The sequence below is a fragment of the Gymnogyps californianus genome, chromosome 6 (assembly GCF_018139145.2).
Source record: "Gymnogyps californianus isolate 813 chromosome 6, ASM1813914v2, whole genome shotgun sequence".
NCBI lineage: Eukaryota > Metazoa > Chordata > Aves > Accipitriformes > Cathartidae > Gymnogyps > Gymnogyps californianus.
Genome location: NC_059476.1, coordinates 4,835,746 through 4,853,706, shown reverse-complemented (window position 1 = coordinate 4,853,706; position 17,961 = coordinate 4,835,746).

Below are 17,961 nucleotides of genomic sequence, written 5' to 3'. Positions count from 1 at the left end.
CCTTTGCAGCCTGGAGAAAATTACCTCGTTGAGAGCCTCAGCCACAACACAGGGAGTTTTTCCTTAGTGACATCAACTGGTGGCAAATATCCTGCTCATGCTTAGAGACGTGAAGAGCTTGCATAATTTGGAGTGAGACAAAATACAAAGAAGAGAGCAGCTGCCAGCTCTGGACCTGTCCCGGGCTGTGTGGCAGACCCTGAGCAGCAGTAAAGTAATTTGATTTGTGTATTTGTTCCACTTTCTCTATCAATGGTGTCCAACGCAACATGATGGCAACTGGAATTGTGACAGTGTCTTCCTGTACATTTCACTTCACCTGTACAACCAGTACTTAACTACTATTTTACAAAATTTGTACCTGTTTCCTTCTAAACTATCAGGATCAGCCTCATTCTGCTTCCTTAAACTTAGCAGAAGTAAAGTGAAAAAGTTCTTGGAATAATGAGCCAAAATAACATCATATTTTATAAAGACCGTTCCAGTCCTGCCATCCACAAAATGATAACATTATGTAACTGGGCAAGTACTGGCTTTTTAATAGAAACTGTAATAAATACATTAAATGAAACCATGTGGTGCTAATTGGTTCAATGCCTGCTCTATTTTCTTGTGTTGGCAGTTCCTCCTCCTTTAGCTCAGCACAGACTTGGTATTTCCTAAGATTCTCAGGTGTTAGAACAAAAAATGCATTTTTATTTATACAGTGTTTGTCATGGTAAAAGCATAGAAAGGCATTGTTTTAAGGTCAAAAGCATAAGCAGAATCTCTTGTGAAAACAGATGAATGCAAATACTTGACTTCTGAAGAACACTACCCGTCGAGTAGCCAACTCACCGGCAGCAATAATGAGGCCAATCCATGGACTTGTGTTCACTGTGTAGGTTTCCAATGTTTACCTTGACCCTGGAAGAGGGCTGGAGGTCAGCCAGCCAACCAAGAGCAACGCACACCAAACACTCGAAGAAGCCAGCCCATGAAGAACAGCACTGCACACACCATGCCACTGAGGAAAGATTTTATTACAAGTTGCTTGGTAATGAATATTTTCTTTAGAGGTCCACCAGCTAAACTTATTTAATGTGTAAGAGTCTCAACTTTCTTTTAAAAAGTTCATTTCTAGCCCACATGGCTGGGAAAGCAAACCTGAAAATGAAATAGGAAACCCATGGATAATGGGGAAACACAAGCTTCAGAAAAAGCCCAAATGTTTTACTTTAATTAACCTCACATTTCGTGGGATTGGACTCACATTTTTCAATTCATGGGATAAGCAACAGTTCACATGCAATAGATAATATTTTTTCTTTTAATTAAACCTGAATTAACTGAAAGTATAAGATATCTTATGTGACCAAATGTTCTTTAGAGATTTTCTGTTTTCTTGCAGATACACCATGGTCCAAGAGCGGAGATCCCCAACCTTATCCAGGAGTGCTCAGTAAAACTGACATCTATCAGAGGTCTGAAGCAGTACCTTTACAGAACGAGATGTCCTACCGATGCTTTGGCTGAAACACATCTTTTGTCAAAGTTAAGATGTTTTCCTGGATTTTCACACACAAACCCAGAGATGGTGTATGATAGTAAAGACTGCTAGGAGCTGAGGATTAGTAAGAGACGTTAGCCTTGTACTTGATAATGTCAATGAAATCCAATATTTTGGATGAATGAATAGAATCAGTCTAGTATCAGCAGTCCCAAGTCAACTTTCAAAGACATTTTTTAATTTGGACTTGTATGCAGTCCACTTAGAAGCAGCAAAATAACTCACATTTTCTTCATCTAGTTAAAATTCTAGTTGGATTTTCTTCCACAAGCAATGGATTAAACTGGATTTCCTATCAATCACTTAGCATGGAGATATAGTATGATAAATTGCCCTTGAAAATAAAAGTGCAAGTCTCTTATTAATGGTAATACTACCCCCCAAAAAAACAGATGCAGAACTTGACTCTTTCTTAGCTGAAAAGACACAGCATTCAGTAGATGAAAAACAGAATTATTAGAGGAGAAACTGATAAATATCTCAAGTTTAACCGATAAATATTTCTCAAGATGTGGAACGTGCACATTTGTGGTAGACGTTCTCTCCTCTTTCCTGCTTGGAAGACCCAGAAGTTGGCACGGTGCTTTTGGCTAGGTCGCATACAGAGGTGATTTGCAGACCTATTGCTGTTGCAGTTTGACATCTGAAAAATACTTGTTTGGTATAATAATTAGGTACAACTCCTCCCACTAATGACTAGTACATTGAGGATGAAAGGCATAATTATAATGATGAAAATGATATTTGGAAATCATAGAATCATAGAATGGTTTGGGTTGGAAAGGACCTTAAAGATCATCTCATTCCAACCCCCGATAGCAAATGATACCAAATGGTATCAAACAGTACTCAGTCACAACTAAGCTAAAAACACAGCGGGTCTCAAATAACCTGAGAGGACTTCAGAGTTGAAGAGAAACAAGACCAAATCTAAATGAGGCAATACTGACCTGGAAAAGATGCTTCCTTATAAAAGGAAAATGAAAAGCTGGCTGTAACGCTTATAAAGACAGAGACAGCAACAACTTTCCCCAAACGGTGAGATTTCAGTAGCAATGTATCCCTTGGCTTGAAAGTTTCCCCAGTTCTAAAGACAGTTACATAAACAAATGGTCCATTTTTACTTGTAGCACAATAGTTTGTATAGCAGTTAGTTATAGCAGCTAGTTAGTATGACAGTTTGAAGCCAAAAAAAAGAACGTCTTACGAACAGACTGAAAAATGTAATTTAAATTTAGTAGACGAAATGTCAGAAATAAGCAGAGAGGAACTGATGGAAAACGAACTTCCAGTGTGACTGAAACAAATGTTGGCTTCAAATACTTTTAACCAGCAAGCTGACAAATTCAGCGCAACAGTAGGAAAACATTTAAATGCTCATTCTCTCAGACATTTCTGATACTTTAAGAAAGGGAGGGGGGATTTTAGCGGCTGAAAACATAACTCAGTATTTAGGGCTGTGGTATGAGGTTTAGTAAAGAAGAGGAACCATTATAATGACCTTGCCATTAAAATTATTCTGTTCGTATTGCCGTTAAATGGAGAAGATACTAGATATGTTGGTATACCATGCTCTATTATCCAGAAGTTTACAAGAGAAGAGCTCCCATGCAAAAGTGATTCAATTCAATCATTTTTAATCTACCATTTAAAAAGGGGGGACAGGAGGCTTTAGTTAGCCTCATCGTTCAGCCCTAAGGTGCTGAGACCTTCAACTATGGTATATCCGTGTCAGCTGAGCTATACGGCAGAATCAGTAAAGGGCGGGGGACAACTTTGTTTGCCATGACTGTTTGCGCCACACAAATGACCAGGGTGCCGAGCCCATGCTGGCATGGGCATGCTGCTGAGGTGCAGAAGCTGCAGCAAGAAATCTATTAAAATTGTCCACTAACATCAGGCCAGAGGAAAGGACAGATATTTTTTATTCCCTCGTCTATATTGGTTAACTCAGAATATTTTGGATCTTAAAAAAGCCTTTGGTCACAGATACTCATGGCTGATAGTTTCCTCTGTTAAGACATTTTATATTTGGGTGGTGACATTGCCATAAAATGCTTTTTTGACTACTGGAAGTGCTCTGATCTCCATGCTGGCTGTATAATTTATCCCACACAGTGGAATGAGGTATGGACAGAGTATGGGAAGGGGAAGGAGGCCATGGGGTGTCTGACCCTCCCCAGGGCATCACTTGTGCTCTGGCTGCAGGACCAGCCACCAGCCCTGCAGAGGGAAAGACCCAGGAAAGGGCAAAATACATTTGTCCAGTTACTGCCTGTTTCTGTCTCCTTGTCCTCCAGCCAGTGTTCGACCAGGCAGAGCTGCCTGCTGGGAGCCATGTTCAGGAGAAAGGTTGAAGTGCTCCACGCTTTCCATCGGAAAGTCGGGTCTGTTTGCAGCTTAGGTCTGCTCCACCCATGGGAAACACAGTTCTATACCCTGCTTGGGACCTCCTGGTCCTCCTCAGCACCTACATGTCTTTGAAAATCCTAGTCAAAGACTCAGAGTAAAACAAAAATTTTTAACAATGGGCCTTGGGTTTCTCAGTCACAAATATCTGAGGCTTCCTTCTGACGAGCCAGCCTGGGCCAGCGGTTTCTTCATCTCTTCTCACTCCATACAACATCCCTACAAATCTGAAGGGCTTAGACTGCCAAAGAATACAGACCATTGTTGGCACTGAACAATCCCAACCTACACGCAAGGTAATGGGTATCCAATGCACACAAATCTCATTCTCATAAAGACATTATATTCCTGTTGACTTAAATGATGCTGGGTTAACTCCTGTCAAGGTACTGAGGTGTGAGTAACACTGCATCCACTCGCACTACGTAGAAGTCTTCTGCAAAGAAACCAGAGGCTGGGGCTGGCCACCAGGCTTCTTCAGGGAAAAGTTAACATGTTAGGCTTTCTGCTGCAATGGGTATGGCATATAGCCTGTTGTCAGCCAAGGTATCCCACTGCCCGTTTTTGATTTCCAGGCTCCTCACAGAGGTGATCCAGAAGGGCGCTACGACTCAGGCTCAAGCACTGAACCAAAAAGGATCCACTTGTAGAGCCAGCGACCCCAGAATGATCCACTCTGAGCCTGTAAATGCCGTTCATCACGGTTCCCTAACCACAGAGGCAAGCAGCACGCATGCATTTGGCAGCCACCCTCCCTTTTAGGGAGGGCTTTTGTAAAGGAGGTGAGGTCAATTTTTAGCAGATGGTTTTGTTTATTTAAGTCTCAGCAGCCCTTTCTCGACTTTATTTGTATTTATTGCAGGGGTTCTGTTTGTGGTTCAGGGATTGCACCGGCGGTGTGGTGGTGCATTATAATCAGCGGTGACCGTTCTGCTTGTTGAATAAATGACAACTGGCAGCCTTTGCAGTGTTTCCATTTCATAAGCGCTTACTGCTGTGTCTCTCCGTGATGAAACACATGTCAGCTCCCAGCAGCGTAAGACCACCTGGAGCACATTAACATCAGAGTGATTTAACAACCTGATCAGAACTTTTTCAAACGACAAGTGGCATGTGGAGGAAGCAGGACATGGAAGCCTCACCCAGCCTTTCCAAGCAAGCACACTTCCAAGCATTTCCCTGATTTTTAGCACTCCATAACTTCCAGGTTCGCTAAGTAGCTGTGTGGGGTACAGTAGATCAGAAGCTCTGAAATTTGCCAGGAACTGCAATATTGCTGCCAGAAGAGCAATTGTACCTATTAAATACTATGAGACCTGAGCCGAAGAGGGGAGCAGCCTCTCACCAATAGGTGTTGGAAGTGGGTTATCCAAAGGAGTCAAGGATCTTGTTCTTCTAAAATGAAAACATTTTTTTTCCAGAACTTGCAATGATCTTTTGATCAGGATCCTTATAAAACTGCCTGCCAAGAATAATATGGCTAAACGATATCCAAAACCCATACTGAAACAGCACTGTGATTACAAAGTCTCAGAAGTTAGGAAACGGCAGCATCAGCCCATGTGCGTGTATTTGTGTGTACAAGTGTGTGTGTGTGTGTGTGTGTGTGTGTAGAGGCTGTGGGACACCCTAAGCAGGGGCTGCCTCTACCGCTCCGTGTTAGCACAACAACAAGCACTGCGGGACCTCACTCCTTCCCTAGCATTCCTGGCTGTGAATAATGGCAATATACAACAGAGAAAGCAATCTGAATCATTACAAAGATATCCAGAAAAGATGGAAAAGATTGCAATTAATGCAGCATTTTAAAGACCATGGAGTACTTTGGCATTACCAGCCCAAAGATCTCTTATTCTTTCCTTAAAGACTTGAAATAGATTTTGAGGTTTGGAAAATGACTTTTTGTATAGCTGGACTAGAAAAAACTCAGCACAAATAGTAATTTTTGCTTTCTTCTATTTTTCATGTAAAGGAAAAGCATGTTATTTTTCACTAGGGAGGCGGATGAGAAGTACAAAGAGAGCAAACCTTCTTTTAGCATTACAGCATTACGACTGATAATAATCTCTTCTTTCCTATATGACAGTTTCCTCATGCAATTGAAAAGAGCTCTAGAACAACAAACTTTTCTTTCACTAGCTTTCATTCATGAGAAGCTGGAAGGGACCACTTGGGTCATCAAGTCCCATCCCATGTAATGCAAGGTAGCCATATAGATGTCCCTTAAACCCCATCTGAGGTGACTTACACCCCCCAGACTACACCACCTATTCCAGCAACACATTCAGGACCTCAACTGAAAAGTACTCCAGGAAAAGAGAAGGAACGATGTGGGAAATTCCCACTTACTCTAGTTCCCTGCAAGAGCAAAAGTATTGCTGTTGGATAAAACTCCCAAATACGTATATAAATTTCCTTGTATTTTAAGTAAATTCCTGAGCTTTTCTTTCTTCATTTATTCTTTTCCCTGGATGATCAATTTGTGATATTCCTGTTTTTTCTCATTTATGCATCTGGAAATATTTTGTTTATAAAACACCAAGATCCCAACGTCATATAAAATTTTGATGAGACATGTTCTCTTGGGCTTGAGAAGATTCAACGTTTCACCTGAAAGTGCCTCTTCTATTAAAACCAGGCCACTTCAGCCTATCGACTCACATGGCCGAGACAGCCACCCACGCTTTCTGTTTGGATTTGCTGGCTGGTAAAACCAAGTTTCTGCTGTGAGAAATGCCCCTCCAGCAGCAGCCAAGCGCCTTCCCACTCACCAGACGGCTCCCAGCAGATGCGTTGGATGCACATCTGTTTGCTCAGGACCTGCTGAGCTGTGAAAGTTCCCTCGGCAAGCGGTGGGACCACCGCCGGGGAACACCTCCCACAGCTGGGACTTTCTGCTCCTGCAAAATGCCAGGTCCCTGCAGACTGAGGAAGCGGGCTTCATGCCATCCCGCCCTCGCACATCGGTAGAGAAAAAAGAAAGTCTCTTTTCACCAAAAGAAATACCCAGAAGAGGCTCAGGTCAGAGCTTTGGAGAGCTTCCCAGGAGCTTCTGTTGTTGTCTCCACGGATGACTTTAGCACTGTCCCACCTTCTCCTGCTCTCCCCGTGCAGCCACCCCGCATACCCCGTGGTGCACATCTGGGGTTTATCTCCGGGAGGGACGTGCATGCTGATGGGAAGCAATGCAGCGGCACCGTCTCTTACCCAACATGGGACTTGTGCATATATAACAGCCAGGCTGACAATCACGGAGGAGTACTGTAGCTCCTGCTCGCAGTCCTTGGAAACCCACCCTCTCTTTCTGCCTGCTGGGTTTTACCGACCTGTGCTCAGAAGGGGCAGAGGAGGATTTTATTCCTTTCAGTAGATTGCCAGTAGAATTATTTCCGAAGCAATAACTACAGGGCCAAGAAGATACATCTCCACCAAGCGCGTCCCAGCATGCATAAATGTATCAGAGGGCAGAAACAGACTCTGCAGATCCCCGCACTTCGCTGCTGCTTGCGTCTGTAGGGGTGGCATATAGAGGAACGTTCTTTCTCCTTGTTTTACTGTGACTGTAGTCAATCTTTCCATTTCGCAGTGCAAAGTCTGCAATGTTATTTTGTGTAGCCTTTATTTTCAGAGTGGAACTTCAAGTGGTTGCAGTTGAAATACTGTCTTGTGATTTTGACTGAATTCTTGTTTAATCCTTAGCCAACAAGAAATCCTTTGAAGTAACAGAACTATGCTTCTCTGCAGGTTGATCTGGACACACAATAATCAGAGACAGACAGCAGGCGAATGTGCCAGAGCAGAAATCACAGATTTGCTGCTAGGTCCCTGACAGCTCCAGATAGATACTCTGCTTTAGTTTTGCTTGCTTCCCCCTTGCTCCAGAGAGGAGTAACAGTGAGAGGACCTCGCTCCATTAAGTCCCCACTAATACTGGCCTTGGACTGAGCAACAAAATCCTTACTCCAGGGGCTGCCAGCCAGCTGAGTTGGTGTTTTGTCTGCACAGAGCCCTGCTCCAAAGCATTTCCACAGCTCACTGCTGTCGGAAACCTTCCTGCTTCTCTCCCCCTCCCCAGCAGAGCTGCAGGCTGGGCCTGCCAGAACAAGAACCAGCTCATATTTAGGCTAGGGAGGGGATGGCTGATGCGGACCCCCTCAGCTCCACTCAGCCCTCGCTGTCTCCAGGTCCCACTTCTCTCTCCTCCAGTGGGGGTGGTGGGTGGCAAGTGTTTAACCAGAGCAGCACGTGCAAATGAAGAGGAAAAAATCAGCTCGAGGTGCATAAGTCTCAGCTGTGGCTGCACGGCGGCAGCTAACGTGGTTATGATCCAAGATGGGATCGACCGGTGGCGTGCTCCGTATCTGCCGCCTCTCGTAAGAGTGCCTTGAAACCCAACCGCCCGTTACACAAGTGCCATAAAGCCTGCAAATGCAAAAGCACGACAAATAGCTGGTGCTTTGAGGAAATGACGCCAGCCAAATGGATTTTCCCTTCGCTGAGAAAAAACTCGCAGCAAAGGGACTGTTTGGATTAGAGGAGCAGCCTGAAAGTAATGTCTCTTCTCTCGTTTCCATCCCGCGCCGAGGAGAGCGGTGCCCATCACACAGGAGGATGCAAGGTGGTTTTGCGCTTCCCTTAGGCTGCCTTGCACACTTCAAGCAGGCGAAAATTTCCCACATGCAAAGCAGATCGCTGCAATACAGAGGGGAGTGCAAGGCTTCGGCTTTGCTGTGCAGGGGTGGGTTTCACCTAATTTTCTTGCTGGAACAACCTGAAAACAATTCTTTTCCCAAATACATTCAATAAATTATAAAAACAAGATAGTAGATGCTGGAAATAAGTGTTGCTGCCCCTTAGAGTCCTATTCAAATTGACTTTAGGCATGTGAAATGATTTTTAAACTGCAATGAACATAACTACATGTACATTTTAGGCATCTAAGTTTCCTATTGTGACTCACTCAGAGATGTTTTCTTGTGTAATATTCTCTGGGCTTGTATCTCAATGTATACATTTTCCTTATCTTAAACATGGAATAACTTTGAACGACTGTAATTCAGGGAAAAAATATTTATACTTTAATATTCTTCCTGATGTGTTACAGAGAGCAGGAAAAGACTTTGGCATCAAAATGTGCTGTGAGGTAGCAAATCCAGGTCTCCGTCCAGGCATCCAGCCTGGCTCTCTTGCAGCCATGCTGGCACTGTCGGGAGCGTTCACATTCACCTTGGGGCTCAGTAATCTTGGGTTTGTGTTTAAAGACAATTTACACTTTATTTAGGGGATATTCATTATCCTGAAGATTTCTTCAAGTGGCATCTTGAAGAAAGGCCTGGTGCAAGTATTTGCACCAGCCTAGTCTGCAAACCTGAGCCAATGTTATTTGTGTTACATCTACCCATTAAAACTGGGCTAGTGTGAAAATGTTTCGAGGATAACCAGGAATCAGCTCATCTTATTCTGGGGACTTGTGTGAGCTGCAGAGCAGAAAATCTGCAGCATGTGTCTAGAAATCAGTCGCTCTGGGGACATGTAGGAGAAACATGTTAGGAAGACCAGGTCTGAATGGGGCTAAATAAAAATGTGGTATTTCTTCATGGTAAGACTGACAATATGTTATAAAATCCTCTAGTAAATTAAGAGTTTTTTCTTTTTAAGCACATGGTAGATATCGTAACATCATGTCAATTGGAAGGCCTCTTAAAAGATTGCATAATGTAATGCTGAAAGCTCCTGTGTCTATGTTAATATTGCAAAGATGTGACAGAGAAAACTTGAGGTGCTGCACATGTAACTGATGCTGTCAACCACAGCACTAACTATGCTATCTAAAAGCCTGGAACTCGGTATTTGCTGTGGAAATGGAAACTGTTTCAGAGCGTTGCATTCTTTATAGATTTCTGGTCTTCTGCAATATTAATACAGAAAATTCCCCTCTTTTTTTGCCATAGACCCAGTGCAATAGCAGACATTTATTTTTGAAATGCAGTGAGGATCTAGTTTAACTGTTTATCAGTCATAGGAAAAAGAGGGGAGGGAATGGCTACAGGGGAGAAGCATGCAAAATTACACTTCCTGAACAATGTGCATGTTTCCAAGTATAGAAAATAATAAAACCCCCCAATATTTTCTTGGTTCTTGGATTTAGAGACAACCAGTTTTTGGCTACCTTCACAAAGCTTTGTAAAAAGCTCCTTGTATTAAAAAACCTCAGGATATTGTTCAAGCTACTTATTCTAATCAGTTACATTCCTCATATTCCCTTTTGCCTTGTCCTTTTAAAGCAACCAGCCAAGCAAATACCAGGCTGGTTCCTTGCAGCAGAGGAATTTCTCCCCACGCCTGTACACAAGCCCTGCCAAGCTCTCTAGCTTGTCCTTCACTCTTCCCCCCAGGACCTATGTGTGGTCTCCTGCCCATCCACAGGCTGGATTACCTAAGTAGCCTTCTATTTTTCTTCCAGTGCCAGATTATCTCATACGACAAGGAACTTTTGGTGATCTTTTACTCTCAGGGGGAATATTAGTTTAGGCGTAATGCCAAGCCAGCGTGGCTGCTTTGCCTTCTGACGTTTGCCAGCCTCGAGGGCAGGCAAGGTGAGCCCCAGTCTGTCCTGTTAGAGGCTTCCTGGAGGTCTGATGGGGGTCTGGGGACGACACGGTCATTAAAAACTTCTGAGTGCCAAGGAAGTGCATTAACTGCAAGATCATCTTCCTTTCCTTTAGGTTTGATGACTACAACCATGAGCTGGGTATTTTATTATCTGGGGCAAATCCTTGATGCAGCATTCTTGAAAGTAAAGAAAATGTGAACAACGAAGAATATGCAACCCTTCAAAAAAGTAGTCCTAACAGCAGCAACAGATTTTTTAAAACCCCACAGCTGAGGGCACTTTGAATTTTAAAGATTTACAGTCTAAAATTTCTTAGATACCTGCCAAGACAACAGTGAACGGCAAACACTCCTTGCTAGTTGGTTCCCTTTACAGTTGGAGGACCAAATCACTCTGGCACAAGCCACAGTTTCTCTAAAATAAATCAACTTCTCCCCACCCCTGCTAGGGTTGCACTAGGAGCCTTTCATCCCTCTCTGCCCCGACTTCTCCAGTTCTCCAGCACTTCAGTTCCTGAACTTCACTGTGTTAAAATTCCCAATTTCCTGGCTCTGCCAGTGGTTAACTTCAGCAAATCCTGCCTCCTGCGGTGCTGGACACCTACAGCTGCTGCCTCCTGAGGTTTTATCATACTCATGCTAGTACACTTACGCTAGTCCAAGTGCTTTGAACCTTCTGGCTTCAGAAGCTCAGGATTTTGATTGCTTGCCGAATTGTTCTGTTTCAAATACCTGTCTTAGCTCATGCTGTGCTGCCTTCAGCCCCCCAGCCTTTAATTACACAGCAACGCGTACCTACGGAGGTGTTCATTAAGTAATATACACTTCTGTAGCACTTTTAGAAGAAAGGAAAACTACTGAAAAGCAGCTTAATGTAAATGTATAAATTCAGTACTTCTCAAATACAGTATTACAAAAGCTCAGCCAGTTAGGAGGACAGGACTGCTCTGCAGCACCACCTGCTGAAATGAAACACACTTTGTAATCCAGTTTCAGAAAGGCACATATTGACTGTTGAATCAGGCCAGACATCACGCTCGCTTGGCTTTGGGTTGGGAACAAATGTTCCAGGATTCACCCTGGGCCATATGACACAGCGCCGTCAAGGACTGACTCATATGCGCCTGTTTGGAAGGTGTTATTTAAATATAAGGGCTTTTTTTTTCAGTCTAAGAAACTTTTTTTCATGTTTTGATAGTACTACTGAAGCAAAAGATGCTTCAACACCACTCAGTTTGGTAATATCACTGTAAGGCAACACAGAACTTAGCAAATATTGTTTAACGATGCAATAAATACTGACCTGACTGCTTAGTGTGCAACTGTCACAGAAGGATTTTACAGTGGGAATGAATTGTTCATATGTCCTTTTCCCGATATATCATGCTACAGGATAACTAAATAATGCACTGAAATAATAAACTCATAGAAGTTGGGCTTATGTTTACCCATCACAATAAGGAAGTGGGATTTTTGTTTGGTACCTTCAAAATCCGTATTATTTGCATTGAGGTTGTATTCGGCAGCATGGATCAGAGTGAATTTGAAGGTGTGGGGCTACCACAGTCCTGGTAGGCTCATGCAGGAGAGAAGGGGGATTGTGATGCCAATGCCACTACATGAATAGTATCAACGCCATGCTGTGTGTAAATTGTACTGCTGGGCACGTTTAGGTCCTTTTGCCTAATTCTCCCCATGCTCTTTGTGTTACGTTGAGTTATGTAGGAATTATGTTGAGTTATGTGTGAGCTATGTTGAGTTATCTGTTAGTTATGTTGAGTTATGTTGAGTTACGTATGAGTTATATTGAGTTATGTATGCATTTGTGTTATGTAGCATGAGAACTGCTTTCCCTCCACCACTCGGTGCGGTTCGGGGGTGTCGTGGTTTAACCCCAGCCAGCAACTCAGCACCACGCAGCCGCTTCCCCCTTCCCTCTCCCAGTGGGGTGAGGAGGAGGAAAGAGGGGAAAAAAAAAGTAAAACTCGTGGGGTGAGATAAGAACAGTTTAATAACTAAAGTAAAATATAATACTAACAATAATAATAATGAAATACAATAATAATAATAGTAATGAAAAGGAATATAACAAAAAGGAGGGGGAGGAAGGGAAAAAAACCAAACAAACAACAACAAAAGAAAAAAAAACCACCAGTGATGCACAATGCAATTGCTCACCACCCGCTGACTGATGCCCAGTTAGTTCCCGAGCCACGATCCGCCCTCCCAGTTAACTCCCCCCAGTTTATATACTGGGCATGATGTCATATGGTATGGAATAGCTCTTTGGCCAGTTTGGGTCAGCTCCCCTGGCTGTGTCCCCTCCCAGCTTCTTGTGCCCCTCCAGCCTTCTTGCTGGCTGGGCACGAGAAGCTGAGAAATCCTTGACTTAGTATAAACACTACTTAGCAACAACTGAAAACATCAGTGTGTTATCAACATTATTTTCCTACTAAATCCAAAACCCAGCACTATACCAGCTACTAGGAAGAAAATTAACTCTGTCCTAGCCGAAACCAGGACAAGGGGAAATCTCCGATAAAAGTTTTATGTGAGCGGACCTCTCGTAGGCTGTGAGCCAGGGCAGCGGGCTTTGCCCACCTGGCTGCAGTCACCATCAGACATCTCCCTCCTTTTCCCCCGGGTTTCTTTTGCTACCTCCCAGGTGTCCTTCGCTGTGGCTGTGCTGCAGGGCAGCCGAGCTGGGTCTGGCCATTGCACAGCGGCCTTTCCAGCTGCAGCTGAATTTCCAGATATGCCCTGCCCTCTTGCGGTATGCTGCTGGCCTCATCACACCTCATTTCTTGCGGGTCCTACACCCCTGGCAAAGAAATGCCTAGTGACCCCCTCAAAGCTGCGGCTGGAGGGGATGGGGTGGCAATGCGCAAACACGCTGCAGGCAGCTGGGTTTCGGCAAGCGGCCGTGCTGCAACCCACCTCTCTGCTCCTGCCCCACAGCAGCATCACAGCCCGCCGCCTAAAATCACCAACGTGGTTGCCCACAAACAGAGCGTAAAATAAAAGGCATATTATAGTTTTGCCGCCTGTTACACACCTCCTGGCCCAGAGCCCTGCCCTCGGATGGGTCCTCCCATCCAGAGCCTGCGGGCAGGGGTAGGGGATACCCGAGAAATCTCCCAGTGCCAATCCTTTTCTCTTCTTAGCTATAAGTGCAGCATTTAGCCTCTCTTTCAGACTCTTAATCCAGACAAGTAGCTCCTGTTTTTACTTTAGACCTTCCCCCTCAGCAAATGTTCTATTCCCTTTAATATAGTTTCCTCCTTCCCAAGCCTAAATGAAGCATTGGGCTCTGTTGTACGAGCTGGGCAGAGGGAGGTGAGGAACCCACATTTCCGCGGATCCCGTCCCTGTTCCTCCTGACTGAGGTTAGACCTCCCAGCGCAACACGCAACAAAAGCCAAGCCTGTGGTGGGCTGAGCCGATACCTTTCCAGTCAAGCCAACATAGTTTCCCCAGGTTCTATCATTATTTTCCTTTTCTAAGCCTTTTCAGATGGTCAAAAATATCCATCTTTTGTTTTCATCTGACAGCCGTACATCTCTTTCTGCTTATTCCTCTGCCTGATTTCTTCTATTTTTTGGCTATCTTGCTTGGGTTTACTTTCTTCCGTGCAATTTTGCCCTATCAATCTTGTCTCACTGCTCCAGGGTTTCATTTGACGCAACTGCAGGATTTCTTTCGTATTTCCCCCCTCCTCCACCCCTTTCTGTAGCTGTTGTGTCGCAGCCTTTGCCTCCTCGCCCTGCTGTAGGGCCACACTGCCCCAGGTGCCCCACTCATATCAACGGACAGCACTTTTCATTGCTTTCTATCTCTGATTTCAACATACTAGAGGAGGAGTTAACATGTGTAGACCCAATTAACCACCCAGGTAATTGGGGCCACCCAGGCAGGACAGCACAGAGGACATCCTTCTTCCAGGCCTGGGATAGCTTGGCCGAAGATATCCAAGTGTATTTCTGCTTTAATGCCTATTTAACGGCAGTGTGACTGTTCCTTGAGTGGGGAGTTGGTAATCGCTCTTCTCATAGAAGACCTGAGAAAGTAACAGTCACTTGAATTAAGTCAATTCAGGCCCAGAGTAATACGTATAAATAAATATATACACGCCGTGTGTCACCACGAGGGCTGAGCTGGGAAGACAGAAAAGCTGGGAATGATCTAAATTATATTGTGCACTTGTCTGACTTACAGATGTGTTCAACAAGTCTATAAACCAAGAAAAATAGACACTGAAGTTTTAAATACAATTGTTTTTCCCTACAAACTCTTTTTTCAAAATTTCACTGTGGAAGAAGACCCAGCTTGGTTGGCTAAACTGTGAGCAGCCACTGATGAACGACGTCTCACTACATGTGTGATGCAGACAGCCCCAAATCTTTGGTCTCTGAGAAACTCAACATGTTCAATAATCAGGATGCACTGGTTTTAGCTTCATCAAAAGCTAAACCTCAAGTTATTTGCAAGTCATCTGTGGCTTAGGCCTCTGGAGCCTAAAATAAATAAAGTTTCCACTGCAATGCTCTGAGTACCAGCACAACCCTTCCCTTTCCTCATTCCCATTCATTAGTAGAGGAAGAGATTATTTTGTAAGTGTGTGAGACATACCCAGACTGAGGAAAGAACTGTGAATTATTCTGCCCCGCTTTTGATAGTAAATAACAGTGCTTGCCCGTGTTTTCCTTGGGGAAGGTGTCCTGTGCAGAAGCTTTGCAGTGCCACCGCTGCCATGCAGTAAGTTTTTACCGCAGCAACTGCTACTTCAGTAACTAAACAACAATTTTAAAGCTCTTAGAGTTGTATTTTCAGCATTTTTCCTCTAGATCTTTCACACCTGTCACCCATACCCAAAGGAGAGCGAGCGGGTGGGGAGGCAGGGAACGGGGAGCGTTGCAGCGTGTGGGATCCTGCCGCTGGGTTGGGGATTCAAACTGAAGACGAAGGGCATGACTCTTCTGGAGGTATGGAGCCAGGTACCAGCTGCACTCACATCACCCGTTGGGGCTCCTTTCTCCAGGGACCGGAGGTGATGAACCGGTCACATCATGGGCTTGCGACTTCTCACCCCTGCGAGCATTAGAGGAGTCAAAACACAGTCATTGATACGGATGTGCGCACAAATCTTACCCCGTCTTCCTGCAGCCATCGTTGGAGAAAAGGACTTTTGGTGGGTGATACCAGGAGAAGGCAGATGGACACCTAGGGAGCCCACTGTCCCCACTGTCCCCCTGCCCTGGCACAGCCCGGGGGTGTGAACAGCCCCTGCCCCTGCCAGCCCAGCTGCAGAGGCACCCACGCACCGACACCTGCTTGAAGGGGCAGCTTTTTCACCGAGCAAACGGATGCTCAGAAATGCCGAGGGTGAGGGACGGAAAGTATGTCTTTCCTCTGAAATGTGATACGTTGATTACTATTTGTGTGTCTTCCAAACCTTATTTTCTGCTAACTGTGGCTTAATACGTACACAGCAGGCCTCTAATTTTCAACAGCAGCTTTCAGCCTGGCAGTCCATTAAGCCCCTGCCATGCTGGCAATCATTTTAAGGGCCTTTCTATTGATTGAGGCAGCCCAGAGAGACGGCAGAATTTTCACAGAAGCTGTGACTTAAAAGCAGGAGTCCCCAGCAGGACACCATCGTAATCAGTGGAGGCGAGCATCTCCCCGGCCTCAGCCGCTGAAGACATCTTTCCCCTGATGCAAGCAGAGAGCCGGTATGGACAGAAGTGTGGATCAAAGCCTGTAGCAGCATCTCTGCAAACTGAGATTCCCAGGCCACCGCCTGACAGCGGTTTGGCAGCTGCTCTGAGCTGACTACTTATTAATAACTAGAAGTACTACTAGAATAACACGACCCAACAAGTTCCCTCAGTGCAGAGGTAAGTCCTGCGTGATGGCCTGTGCTGGTGCTGGCAAATCCCTGTGGGAGACTGCAGCACACGCAGGACCCTGCAGCAGCTCCCCAGGAGGGACCGCAAGGATGAGGTTGTGGCGAGATGGGTGTCAGCTGCTTCTCCCAAGTAACAAGCGATAGGAGGAGAGGAAATGGCCTCAAGTTGTGCCAGGGGAGGTTTAGATTGGACATTAGGAAAAATGTCTTCACCGAAAGGGTTGTCAAGCATTGGAACAGGCTGCCCAGGGAAGCAGTTGACTCACCATCCCTGGAGGTATTTAAAAGACATGTAGATGTGGCACTTAGGGACATGGTTTAGTGGTGGACTTGGCAGTGTTAGGTTTATGGTTGTACTCGATGATCTTAAAGGTCTTTTCCAACCTAAATGATTCTACGATTTTATGATGTTTTGATGCTGGGGCTGTGTGGAGTCAGTGTTTCTCCATAGGGTCCCCAACTCCTGGGCTGCACTGGAAATTTTATTCCTGTGGGCATCTGAAAAGAAGTGGAAATTATTTTTTCTTTTTGCACCTGCCTTTTCTGTTGTCGTTGTAGAAAAAAATGCATGCATGCCCACGGCACGAAGTATTGCCCGTGTTGACCACAAGATGGTACTGCAACACAAGCATTCTTGTTAGAAACTATAGCTGCTCCTGAAATGCCTCATTTAACATGCCTGTGTTAGGGGTATCTAGCAGGAGTAACTTTTTGTGACACTGTTGTGCCTTGTCTTTAATAAAAGAGCGTTTGGCTTAGTTGGAAGATGGATTAGTTTCTTGGCAGAAAGATATATTCAGAACTGTGACAACTTCACTGTTTATCTTCAGTTTATTAAGCTGAAGCATACAAGCCGGTGCACTGGACTCAACAGATAACAACATACCATTTTCCATGTAAACCAGTGCCTGTTTTTCTTAGCAGGAGATCCTTTGTTTTTACTGTGCTTCTTCCAGCCAGCCAAGATGCTTGGCCCAAACACGCAAGGTCTTACAGAAAACACATTTCACATTCTTCTGCAGTAGGAGCAAGAATATTTGGAAACGACCCCTTCCTCAGTGCCTTTGCACTCAGGAAAGCTGCACCTTTGCCTGATTAATTTTGTTCAGCAGAGATAAGAGTAAAAACACAGTATGAGATGCACATTTTCTGAGGTCTTTGCAAACAGCCACTGCTACGCTCTGGCAAACATGAAAATACATTGTCTTGATAGTAAGTCCAATTTCTTAGCAAATTACTGTTCTGGGGATGTAGGTCAGCTCAGTGTTACAGTGAATAAGAACAATAATATTGAATTCTTTCACAACTAGAATTATCAACAGAAAGGTAAAGGGAACTGGAAGAACTTGGGGTGAGCCTTATCCTATGTAGAGATTTGCTGTGAGGCTGGAGTGAAGCCACTGAATGGCAGTAGTACGCTGCCTGCTCTGTGGCTGAAGAAGAGCGGTCTGACACCCAGCACTGTCACATCACTCAAGAAAAT